Below are 13,080 nucleotides of genomic sequence, written 5' to 3' on the forward strand. Positions count from 1 at the left end.
GCAGATGAGCTGCGACCACTGCCATCTGCCAAGGGGCAGTGGTAAGGCCACAGGGGAGCACGGTGAACTGAAAGTGCCAATTGTCCACCGTGAACCAAAGGGAAAGTCTGAGGGCCAGCAGGATGGGGATATGAAAATAAGCGTCCTACAATTCTAACGCGACCAGTCAGTCTCCTGCATCGAGCGCAGACAGAACTTGAGCTAGGGTGAGCATTTTGAACTTCTCATTCTGGAGGAAAAAGTTGAGGGCCTGGAGGTCTAAGATAGGACACAGGCCCTTGTCCTACTTGGGTACCAGAAAGTAGCGGGAACAACAACTACGACCAAACTCTGGCACAGGCCTCCTCTCTATAGCTGCCTTGGCCAAGAGAGCTGATACTTCATAGCAGAGAACTGCCAAATGATCCTCCATCTTGCGATCATAAGAAGGTGGCATGGAGTAAGCGATAGTCTTGAAGGGGAGGGAGTAGCCCCTTCGGACTACTTGCAGAACCCACCTGTCAGACATGATGGATTGCCAGTGGAGGAGGTGATGGCGGATCCTGCCTCCAACTGGCTAATAATGGGCCTGAAACATCAGACGAGGTAGGTTTGGAGGCTGCGGCAGGGGGAGAAAAGGGTGGACTGGCTCGAACGCTGGCTCCCTGATCTTGGGTCCCACGTCTGCGGCCACACAGAGGCTGGACAGTGTGCGTGTCACTGTGGTTGGGCTGGACAGGACGTGGATGGGCACCCCTTCTGTAGCCACAAAAGGTAGACTGAGGTGGACGTGAGGTAGTCGCGAGACCCAAGAATCTGGCCGTAGCTTGAGAATAATTGAAGCGCTCACGCGCAGAGTCTGCCTTGCCATCAAAAAGGCGAGTGCCATCAAAAGGCATGTTCATCAAGGAAGACTGGGCATCCTTTGAGAAACTAGAGGCCCTCAACCAGGCGCAGCGTCTAACAGCTACCGACATGGCAATCGTTCTGTCTAGTGAGTCGGTGGGATCCACTCAACATCCTATGGTGAATTTGGCTGCCTCTCTCCCATCTGCAACTGCTTTAGAGATAATGTTCCGGGCCTCCCCGCGGGCACTGAGGAACCGTATCCCAGATATTATGGGAATAAGGGCCCAAGAGGCATGCAGTATTTACCTACCACAACATCAAGCTGGAGTAAGAGAGCATCATCTTCTAAGATGGTCTAGTTTCTTGAATTCCCTATCTGGGAAAGATGAAGGGAATGCGCCTTTTGATGAAGAGGCTTGGACTACCAACCTCTCAAATGTGGGGTATTGGATCAGGAACGCTGGGTCACCCCGGGCAGTGGCAGGAGGCAATCGTCCTATCCACTGAAGCCCCTGTGATGGGCTTGGACAAAGTGCCCAGAAGGACGTCCTTGAGGGCTTCATTGAATGGCATCTGTCAAGAGGTTAGACCTGACTGCCACGGTAGGGAGCTCTAGTTTGAGGACCTTGGCTGCTCTTTTCACTACCACAGCATAGGAATCTCCCTATTCTGAAGCCACGGTAGGGGTAGAAAGCAAAGCCAGTGTCAGGGGAAGTGTCCAGACCACTGCATCGCCCAGGTTCATTCACCAGTCTGTTTCCTCAAGCAGGTCAGTTAAAGGGCCCAGCGGCACCTCCCAGTCCTCTTCCTCACCTTCTGTCCCAAAAGGAACACCAGGAATGAACTCAGGAACTAAAGTCCCCTCCAGCATCAATAGACGTTGGTCCGGCTCTGTGTTCACTTCGGGATCAGGATGGGTTCGGCGCCAAGCGGGGCACGCTCAGGTGTCTCTTCATCTGGATCGGCTCAGGGAAGGTCGAGTGAGATCGACTGGCGTCGATCAAGATCCAGAGCAGGGGCCGAAGCTGCCAGCATCGGAGTCCCAGGGCCACCGATCAAATTTGTGGGGCCCGGAGATGCACCAGCAGAACTGGGCTGCCCAAATATGAGGTACAAGACCCCAAAGAACTGCAGGATCTGGGCAGGAGACGCTCCGTTTCCAGAAAGAGAGCAAGGGAGGCACAGAGTCGTCTCAGAAGTAGTCTCCGGAGATGGAGCCTTTGAGCAACAACGCTCTGGATCCTACGTCGGCTGACCAACAGGGAGGAGTCGAGGAACGCCTGTGCCTCTTTACCTTCTTCTTGTGCTTCCCTTACTTAGCCGAAGATCTCCCAGATGACTTCAAGTGCGAGGAGTGTGGGCTCCGCGACCGTTCAAGACCTTCCCCTCAAACGAGAACAGGAGCGACACAGAGCTGAGCGCCGGGCTTCCAACAGCTTTAGGGACCGCTCCAGCAAAGCCTTTGGGTTCATAGTCTGGCACTCTGTGCACGACTTCGTGTCATGGTCACACTCCAGACACCAAAGGCACACGAGGTGCAGATCAGTCAAAGACATAATCCAGTGGCAGGAACCACAGGGCTTGAAGCAGGTCCTTTACTGGGACATCCTTGACTCACCAGGAGTCTACAACTTGAAAAAGATGTTTCCAAAAAGTGCCTAGGGGGAGCTCTCGGATTTGCGCCAAGCTGGCATGGAAAAAGAAAGAACTGACATCAGCATGCATGGGTGGCGTCTATGTAGGTCCTGCGATGCCAACGACAGACATGGAGCTGATCAATACCACCTAACGACGCGCAAGGGTACTGCTTGAGAAAAAAATCTCTGGATCCAGACTGACGCCTGGGGGAAATTCTAAGGTAAGGAATCTACAACTAACAGTCTATCATATTGAAGTTTTTAAGATGCAGGACTCAATAACACAAAGGTGTGCTGAAATGGTTTGAGCTCTACTTTCATAAAAATAATGACACATTTTTGCCAAAGTATATGTTTTTAATCAACAGTATTCATTACATTGTAAACCTTTTTAGACAATACAAAATAATCAACAAACCATGTTTGTATTTTTAAATACAAGATTGCACTGTACATTCACTATACACACTTTGAGCTTTGTGAAGCTCAGAGTGAAGTTCAGCTACTATCTTCACATGAATGGCTTGTTAAGAACCCACTGCCTTGCTATGGTTGAGAAGACACCACTTGTTGCATATTACCCATTATGTGCCAATAACAGTTTCTAAAGCAATCAAAACAATAAGATAAAAAAAAAAATCTGCAGAACTATGGCCAGCAGGATTAAGTCTGAATTCTGCACTGGATACATGTAAACCGGCACACAGTATCAAAACATAACTTTTGGAATTGTAAATCACGATCAATAATGAGGTGCAAGGAGGGCAGCAGGAGTGACCGCACCTTACACAAATTATTGATTTTGCTAGAGGATGACAAAGGTACAAACAAGAGTCGTTGTCAAGTCCAAAAATTCATGTTAAGAGTGCAACTGCTAACTATGAAGAAATTGGCAGCCATCTTCTCAACAAAGTCATATATTTTAAACATATTTGTGCCTAAAAGGAAAAAGGCCAAAGTTGCTAAGTCCCATCCTTAAAGACTGATAAGTGCATTGGCTTCAGTGTTCATCACTTTCTAATGCAGTGCTTACAAAACCCTGGGTACCATTACACTTTATTCTATAGTGACACACTCCTTAGCTGTTCAAATAAAGAGCTGCCTTAGATAAGCATAATAAACATCCAGTATACATTTCAATGATTATCAACAACACATTATTCTAAGCAGAATTTTGTTTTCAATGTCATCTGCTAACAAAACAGTCTTTACTCACTCTCCAAATGCAATTATACATGGATCTTTGCAGTGATAATGCAAGAATGTACATATGTCTCATTAAGAGATACAAACATCTGCTTAAATAAACAAGTTAGTATGCTTATATTAGTCAAGCAAATTTTCCCAATCATTCGGATAAAAGATAAAATGGAAGGGAAGACTGCATAAATTATCTGAGCAAAGACGTGTACTGCATTGCTACCTGGCATCAGTTTTAATTTAAAGTATTGCTTAATATTCAGTTTTAAAAGAGGCAGTTTGTGTAGGAACAACAAAAGTATTGTTTATTTAAAAAATAATATTAATAACAGATATGTACATCAGAAAGTATGAGCCTAGGAAGGCATTGGCTTATCCCTATAAAAAAGCTATATAAATGTGCATGAGTTGTATTTCCTCGCAGGCAAAGTCCAATGGACAATTGTCTTCCGATGGGAATCCCTGGTGCAAAAGTAATTCGAAGTACCTGTAAAGAACAAAATGGAGGTATTAGTAAAATATAGATCGCTATAACCGAATGTAAACTGGTACCTGAGCAGAAAATGCAATTAACAAAGAGATTAGAAAAATCTGTACACACCATGTTCTTATGTTATGGTATTTTGTTATTATGATGATATCCTCATTTCATTAAGACAAAGGACTTCTTCCATTAGTCAATCACAGTAAAACCTTGTGATCATTATTTATAACAGCTGTAGCAATCTACGATATACTGAGGACATTGAACGGGATTTAAGTCATGGTAAAGTTAGAATTCCTGCTCGTTCTCAGTAGTTTGGACTGATGTCTTAGCAAAGCTAAGATGTACATGTTGCCACCACGACAAGACTTATTTTTGGGGCTTTTCCTCATTCTCTATTTCTCTGATCCCTTTGTAAATGCAAATTTTGTAAAGAATTGGTATCCAACCATGATTGATTATGTACTGGTCAAAGCATGAACTCTACAGCTCTTCTTAAGGACGCAAGAGATGTTCCAGGCTTACATGCATGATTGAACTGGGAGTCAATGACAGCCAATAAAAATGGAGTGCTCCATGATGCTCAAGGAGTGGTCGAACCTGCTTCCTTTGCTGGTTAGAAGAGAGGCTCTTGTAGTTCTCGGGGCACTTGCATGATTCTCATTTCAGTGTGCTGGCAGAGTGGTCCAGATGGTTTAAGTGATTGATTAAACCATGCAAGTCTATTACTAATTACCTGGACCCTGTAAAGGTGTAGCAGCAAACAGAAGAAAGTTTCCTCTGAGCCCAAGTGAATTTTCCACATGACAACTAAGTGTCTGTAGGAAGCTGGCTCTGTATATGATATACCACTAGGTGGTTATACCATGCAGAGAGTGGAGAGATTCCCTCATAAGTGTACAGGGCTCAATGCAAAACCAAAGTGCTATATTTGTGATAGTGTAGGCGAGCAGCCTTAGGCCTAACACAGAGGAGTGCAAGATATTTGTTGTGCAGACAATGACCAATAAATGGCATGACTCAAAAAGGAGATCCACACCAATTTTATTTTTTTTAAAAGCTTTGTTCAGACTTATTTTAAGACCAAGATCTTTGCAAAAAGGTAAGTACGTTTTTAAATGGAAATTCTTTTCAGTTTCAAAACAGGACAGTGCAATTTTCAGTCTTTGGAATGTTAACCTATTGGGGAAAAACAATGCAGTTTTGCAGCTAAGTATATCACTTACAGTTCCAGTCTTCAGGTTGCAGGGTCAGCAGAGGACAAGGGTCAGGTAAGCAACAACACAGAACCAACTCTGCACCACCAGTCACAGGGGCGGCTGGGTGCAGAAGTCAAAGTTGAAGATTGGGCCCAATGTTACCCAATGGAGACTGGGGGTGCGTGAAGACACATTGCTTGCAGGTAGGTGGGGGTTTCGACAAGCACAGGGGCACAAAGCAGCACCAAATCATACATCACCAGCGGCACAGGGGCACCTGGGTGCAAATAGTGTTGGGCGCCCAATGCATATTAATGGAGGAACTTGGATTTGAAAACGGGCTACAGGCGATGAACTCGAGGCTACACAGAAAACCAGCATCAGCAGAGGTAAGTTGGAATGTTGTAGGTGAAAGGGACAGCGTCGGTCGAGCTCCTCAAGGCCCAGGGACTTCGGGTGCAGGAGTGTCCTTTGACGTCGGGTTTTTCTTACCAGAGTCGGTCGCAGTCAGGGGGAGGGCCTTTAGATGCACACTGCAGGCATCATCGTGGAGTTCATGAGGAGTCAGCCAATGCTGGACTTGGACTCAGGATCACTGGTGAACCTCTTCAGGATTAGTGGGTCACCTGGAAACAGGCCGGAGGCGATGGGTGCAGAGTGCTCAGGGATCGGTGATCCGGAGGGCAGCCGCTGCCCTCTGGTCTGCTACAAAAGCAGGCAGTCCTCCCAGGAGTTGTGGAGGTCGCTGGCAACAGGATAGGTGTTCTTTTCTCAGTGTCTTTGAAGCTGCAGACAGGCCCATAGGGCCACGTCAAAGGGTGTCGACAGTCTTCTCTGCACAGGGACTTCTTCATCCTTCTTAGGTCGGCAGGAACTAGTTTCAGCGTCTGGGGGAGCCACCTAAATACTAGATTTAGGACGTTTTAGGGAGTGACAGGTAGGAACTATGGGCACCTTACCAGGCTGTCTACACCCTGAATTATGCCACCCTCCTATGGAAGAGGGCATAGTCCTAGCCCTGATTGGAAGTATCACCCCATCTTCAAGATGCCTCCTTTACCTTAGGGGTGGAGTTGGCAGAGGTGGGCACACACCTATCCTTCCATGTTTTCCCTGTCCAGAGTGGGGGTGTAAACCAGGGGCTGCCATCTGCAGCTAGCAGCATGGGCTTGCGAGTCACATTACAAAGGTGGCAGGCCTTTGAAGCTTCCCTCTTGAGCACTGTGCCCACCCTGGGGGAGGAGGTGAGACACGTCCGACCATGATGTTCTTTGTTTCTGGTCCCTGTGAGAGAGGGCTCTCGACCCAGGGGTACAGAAACATATCCGATGGTGACAGGCTGCCTAAAGTCAGTCTGTGACCACACCAGGGTTGGAAGGTTTTCGAGGGGAGGGGGCACCTCAGAGGTGCCCTCTGAGTACATGTATCAATAAATCCCACACTGGCATCACTGTGGGTTTATTGAGAGGAGTAGTTTGCTATCAAACACTCCTGGGTTCGGTGAAGCCATTATGGTGCTGGGAACTAGAGTTGTCGAGTTCCAGTCCATGTACTCTCCATGGCTTCCCTGGCACTTACAATATCTAAGAATGGACATAAATATTGTAGGTGCATATCTGCTCATGCAGATATGCCCACACCTGTGATAATAGTGCACACTCCCTTAGGGCTGTAAGGCCTTCTAGAGGGTCGACTTACCTATACCTTAGGTAATGCTAGTTGGAATGGCACCCAGGCAATGTGCCATGTCGACTTTGTTGTTTTGTCTGTACCAGGCCATGCATGCTGCAGTGGCAGTCTGCATGGTCTGGGTGTGGGGTCCCCAATGGCCTAGGTACCGAGGTACCATTTATTAAGGATTTACAGGGGGCCTAATGGGCCAATTGTGGAACAGTTTTCGGAAGAAGCACTGACACAGGGGATCTGGTTGGCAGGGACCCTGTGCACTACAATTGAAACTACATCAAATACCAGGCAAAAAGTGGGGGATTACCATTACAAAAGAGGCACTTTCTCAGTGTCCCCAAATTAATTAAGATTCGCCTGCTTGTAATGGAGGTTTCCTATCATGGGTACTGTATGGAATACCGCAACACATTTTAAATGATCTTGATAATAAAGCAACACAGAAAGGATGCCTATTGGAGTCAATATTTTCTCCCTGGTTTACGCCAATTGAACTAGGCAATGTATATAATAAAGTTCTTATTAATTAAAACACCAAAAGGAAAGATAAGTAAAAACTGACGCAAGCAATGCTGGCCCTGTGCATGGAGGTTAACCTGACAGAAAACTAACATTTCAGTATTTTCAGAAGCTCATTGTGTATATATGCTTTATCCAATAAACGTTTTGTTCAGGCCTCAGTCGGTGCAAAAGCTTTCTCAAAACTATATGAAAGCATCTTTTGTCCAGCTACACTTTACTGTAGCATCAAGTCAATTTGTTTTGGATCTCGTCCCAAACAAGTTAAAACCAGGTATTATTGAGACTACGTTCATTCATGCTTGGTCTCCGATCCTGAATGGATACATAGAGAATACTGCTCATGTTCAGTCTCTGGAAACATATAGACATGAGAAAAGATGAACTAGTGGAGAGTTATCCAAAGATCCATTAGTGTAAAATGTGTTTGATTCCCTATAACTGGTGCCTTTCTTTACCACACGCATCTGTTATGCTCGGTTCATATGTAGTATACACAGAGCATGTGTCCCGTGCAAGGACAAACTGCATGCAGAACACGATGGCTGTTGCCTACAGGACAGGGCCGTTCAGCCTCCCCACCCTACACACCCCCAACAGGTCTCTGGAGAAGCCTCTGATGCAGCTCTTTAGCTACTGTAGCCTAGCAGCATAAATTCAGTATAGTCCATGAGTTTTGCCTAGGCCGGTTTTATCATTATGTAGCTTTCCTTTTAAATCTGCTAGGCAATAGATTACCTCAACAAGGCCAAATCTTAATTCTATGGCATTCACTTTCGCCCTCTGCTGAGAACTGTCTCAACAACAGATTCTTTACCTACTCTCTGGTGCCTGTCCCCCGCACGCCCCTCCCGCTTTGTGATAGCCTGTAAAAAATCCTACAAAGAAGCCCTCCAATTTATTAGGCTAGGATGTTCATTGGCCTTGGCTCCTCATTAATGCCCCCCATTTTGTTAAAAATACTCCCCACCTTGCACCAGAAGCTAACATTGATACACACACCTAGAGAAGCGTTGCTGCACTAGCATGGAGCCCGAGCAGGCATGTGAAAATGAAAAAATGAGCAATTTATTTAAAAAAAAATGTTTAAATAATGTAAATTGAGTAATTAGGTACAATTAAATGTAAAGCTACTTAATGCAAATAATTACTAAATTATATGCATCTCGTTATTTAGAAAAGAATAACTGATGGGTTATTGATTTTAAATTAATTTAATGTAAAATGGAGTAGTAATGTTTTTAGGGGTTAAGGATGGGTAGTGTGTAGGAGTAGTAAGGGATTTTGTAGGGTTCAGGGACTGGTATTGTATAGGAAAAGTAATTAGTTTTTTAAATTCAGGGATATATTGTGTATAAAGATAGTAAGTGGGGTCTAGGTTTCAGGGATGGGTAGTTCTTGTTTTCTACTTTTCCCTAACTCAAAGTTCCTCAGAGAGAACTCTTGCCTGTGACTTCACTCTGTGTCAACACCATGTTAGGAGTGATCAGGGAGTGATAGATACTCTCTATAGAATTTGTGCTTGAGGTAATCAAACAGCCCTGCTACTTACTTTTGGCTCCAAGTGTTTTTTTATTTCACTGGTGACAAGCTGTTTCTGGTGAAACACCAAGGCATCAAGACAACAACCATTATCTTGGTGGTGTGTATGGTTCTGTAAGATTGTCTGACAACGAACGAATGAGCGGTATGCCTATAAATTCATGATCAAGTAGGAACAGTGTGGGTTTTAACTTGGGCCTGCTGGAAAGGGTTTAGAAAAATATCTGCATCATAGAGTCTTATTCCCATTCATTTGGGTGGATCAAGCAAAGTTGTGCAGTGGAAAGCATATGCATTCTAAGAAAGACCTTGCAAAAAGCAAGCCTTGCTAGCTGTGAATACTCTGATGCAACCAAGTCATTTGCATCAATAACCGATCCTACGTCTAACGAAGCTTGTTGCGAAGGCACACCGCACAGAAGGTCCATCAACTCACACCAAAGATTGAAGCACTTTGGTGTGATGGCAACACGAATACGTGAGCACTATCTTGTGACTTTGGAATGTCCACAACTGACACCATAGCAAGGCATTCTTTACTTGTAAGCAGATGGGAGACAGCGAGTATGAGTGTTTGTTTTTTCCAGCGAAAGAATCTGCTGTTGATGCTCATCAATAACACTAGCAGTGACAGGCGCACCCTGCCAACCAAGTTTAGTGGCATTAAACCTCTATTCTGTAATGATTTTGGTGACTGGCGGTTGCTGAAGAGGGACGGGGGCAATCAATAAAAAATTAAAAAAGTAAAAAAACATTAATGGCGACATGCACACATGTTACTGTTCTGTACTCTGCTAGTCTGGATAATAATTCAAAGACCCTGGTGAGGTCTATGATTGAAAGTCACAAGCATTTCTAGGGTCACAAGTATGTATTTTAAAATAACACATTTCTGAGATTTCTGTTGGGAGCTCACATGTTTTCTATGTCTGGGTAGGGGAAATGTGTTTGTTTGGTATTGCTATTACAATTGATTTTGTACTGAGATGGGTGATCTGAAAGAAAGACATTCACAAGCCTGTCTGTCTCTAATTTGAGGGCAGAGAGAAGTCAGCATTATTGATGTACATCTTAGATCTTAGACCTTGAATGATACATCTAATGTGAGCACTACTTTTGATAAATACAATTTTCGGCACAGAGTGCAAGTAGACCATGAAACAGTAGAAAAGTGTTTCACTGTTCCATGGAAGATAACTGCTTCCTGTAAATTCTGGGCATTAACAGAAGAAATAATCGGGGAACTCTTGATAGAAATGCAAATGTGACAAGATCCAAAAGGAGTCATGGATGGAGGATGAGCTGTGGAGGTGAGCATAGTGGAAGCGAAGTCTAATATCAAGGTCCTGGGTAAATTTAAGGAACAGGGCTGTCGGTGTAGGCAGATTGGTCAGATGGCTAAAAGCAAAGAATGTCCTGCTAGAGCAGTGTAAAATGACTGTGGGTGGAAATCCCTTCATAGTGTTGTAGGATGGAGAATGGATGTGAAAGAGGTAGCTGAGGAACTAGTAGTAAAAGTGGGGGAAAAGGTTAATGACAATCCCACCGATATAGTGAATATGAGGGATGTAGCTATGCATTATGGTGTTCGACTCTTGTTCCGGGTTCAGGATGAATTCTGAAAAAAACGACAAATGCCATTTCAGGAACAAGGGGACAGTGCGCCGCATGGACATTAGATCTGGTGGATATTGGATTCAGAATACGGACGTGAAATACTTCGAGCAAAATGGAGTATGAATGAATTAAACTGGATGTATACAACGCACAGCTACACCTAGTAGTGTCCCGGCGCTCAGCTAATAGGTAAAATCACAAAACTTTGCAAGACCTCTAACTACTATTGAGCGAACAGCCATGTTGCCAAGGGAGGATCATTCCTGAGAAGGTGTTTGCACAGAAAAATGAGACAATATTTTGGGTTGGACATATCAAAATTATTTGGGAACTTATTTGGACACTTATCCATAAGTATTTGTGCATTGTGGAGAGGTGGGCGGATTTTGGGAAAGAGTTTCCTGATGTGTTCTCATCTTGCGTTAGGAATTCTGTACACAAAATGAAGCTCAAAGCAACTGAAAATTCTTGTGGTTTCCAAGGTGTGAAGAATACCCTTAAATATTCAGGATGCTGTGCACAAGGAACGCAGGACACTGCAAATGGCTGGTGTAACTACTGTGGAGGCCACAAAGTGGTTAGCTCCTGTGCTCATGGCATACAAGGCAAGTGGGCAATTCCCTTGCATGTCAACCTTCTCCTGTGTGTCAACCATAGGGTACTCAATATGAAGGTAACTGCAGACAAAAATTCACTTGCCAATATTGTGAGGATGAATAATTAAGTTTGTTTTGCAACACTACTGGAGGGGGGGAGGGGGGGGGGTGTTTAGAGTTCTTACGGATGCTACTTAGGCTGGTGTCAGTTGCCTCGGTTTTTCAGAGGAAGAGTCTGAGGCTAGGTGACATGGATGGTGTGGCATTTCCAGGTTGATGTTCTAGTGTACTGTTCGACCTGGAAGGAATACAGTGAACAAACTAGTATGTGAATTATTTGTGAATCTACGGGACACCAAAAAGACTGAGTGTGCAAAAATGTGCTTTTGGGAAGAAAGAAGTATCAAACTAGGGACATATTGTGTTTGGAGAACGGGTGAGGCCAAACAGTATGCTAGTGGAGACCTTTAGAAAACTGAAGGTGCTGGAATCCAAACATGAGGTTGTCTCTTTTCTAGGGATGGCATAATTCTACAGCCGTTAATATATAATCTGGGTGGTAAGACCAAAGTTCTAAGAAATCTTTTCTTGTAGGAGATGTGTGGAATATCTCTGGAATGTAGCAAGATTGGTGAAAATTTGAACGATAAAATCTGAGCTTCAGTATCCTCCTGGCGTGGAGGAGTTTGTCACAGGGAGGCAGACTATCATGGTGATCAATGCGGACTGCAAATCTCGGGGTAGAAAGGAGAATTGTCTGTACTTCCAGAGCACTGAAGGGGGTTTGGGGGCAAACTACATGGTAATTGAGAAGGAGGCCCATCCTGTAGGTTTGGCCACCAAGAAGTTTAGAAATGTCTTATGGAGCAGTATTTTCAATAGATCAGGTCACAAACCATTGGAATTTCTTGACCTTTTCATAAGAAATGCATGGTGACAATGTGATGCGAGAGTTACAAGCGTACACTTTACAGCTCAAATACATCCTAGGTGTCTTGAACAGTGCAGCTGACTGCTTATTGCATTGAGGTTCCAAAATTCAGATTTTTGTACATCAGGGTATGCTGACCTGAGTGGCAGTTGGTCAGTGAAGAACAAAATCCTTTTCTGTGGTTAAGGAAGAGGTATTGGCACACAAGTGCTTTGTGTTTAGGGGGGCACGGCTTGTGGTACCAAGATGACTTTGAGAAAAGATCACCGATCAGGCTCATGTGGGGCATTTAGGTATTGTCAAAATCAAGAAAAGAATGAGAGGAGATTACTTGTGAATTAACTCAAATTTGGAAATAGAAATGAAAACTAGATGAGGTCATGAATGCTTAGAAAGTGATAAAACTTGCAAATCAAGGGTTGTGTTAATTGTTTGTAGAGACATGCTGTTAAGGATTGTGGTGTAAGAGAGGGTGACTTAGTCAGAATTCATACTCAAGTTAGAGTTAAATGTGGTCAAAGTACACTGATCCAATTTAAGTAGACAGACTTTTTCAGAAATGCAGTTAAAACTATGTATGGTAGAGTCAGGAGCAGAAGGAGGTTGGTTGTACAGAGAAGCTCTGGTCAATGACAACAGTGATTCTACCGGAGGACAGTCTACAGGTGCTAAGAATCAAGGGAAGTTACAAAGGTTACTCTTCTATTACTGCCAAGATAATAGGAACCTGAAGGAAACCTAGCTAAAAAGTCTTTGTGTTAGATCATTCTATTTCCTCCTGGCATCCCTATCAGATTGTGTATTCCTTTTTTGCCCAACTTTGACTTTTAGTTTAGCATTT

General features: G+C 44.2%; 1 protein-coding gene across 3 annotated transcripts in view; it reads right to left on the bottom strand.

The window, feature by feature from the left end:
* Positions 1-2,801: 2,801 nt before the first annotated feature.
* Positions 2,802-13,080, bottom strand: part of MBD2 (methyl-CpG binding domain protein 2) — a 276,168-nt gene continuing 265,889 nt past the window's right edge. For all 3 annotated transcript variants that reach the window (XM_085629929.1, XM_085629916.1, XM_085629925.1), the window contains one exon: positions 2,802-4,152. The gene's annotated coding sequence lies outside the window, so the exon portion shown is untranslated. The remainder of the gene's footprint in view (positions 4,153-13,080) is intronic.

This window comes from Triturus cristatus, chromosome 2_1 (assembly GCF_964204655.1).
Source record: "Triturus cristatus chromosome 2_1, aTriCri1.1, whole genome shotgun sequence".
Taxonomy (NCBI): domain Eukaryota; kingdom Metazoa; phylum Chordata; class Amphibia; order Caudata; family Salamandridae; genus Triturus; species Triturus cristatus.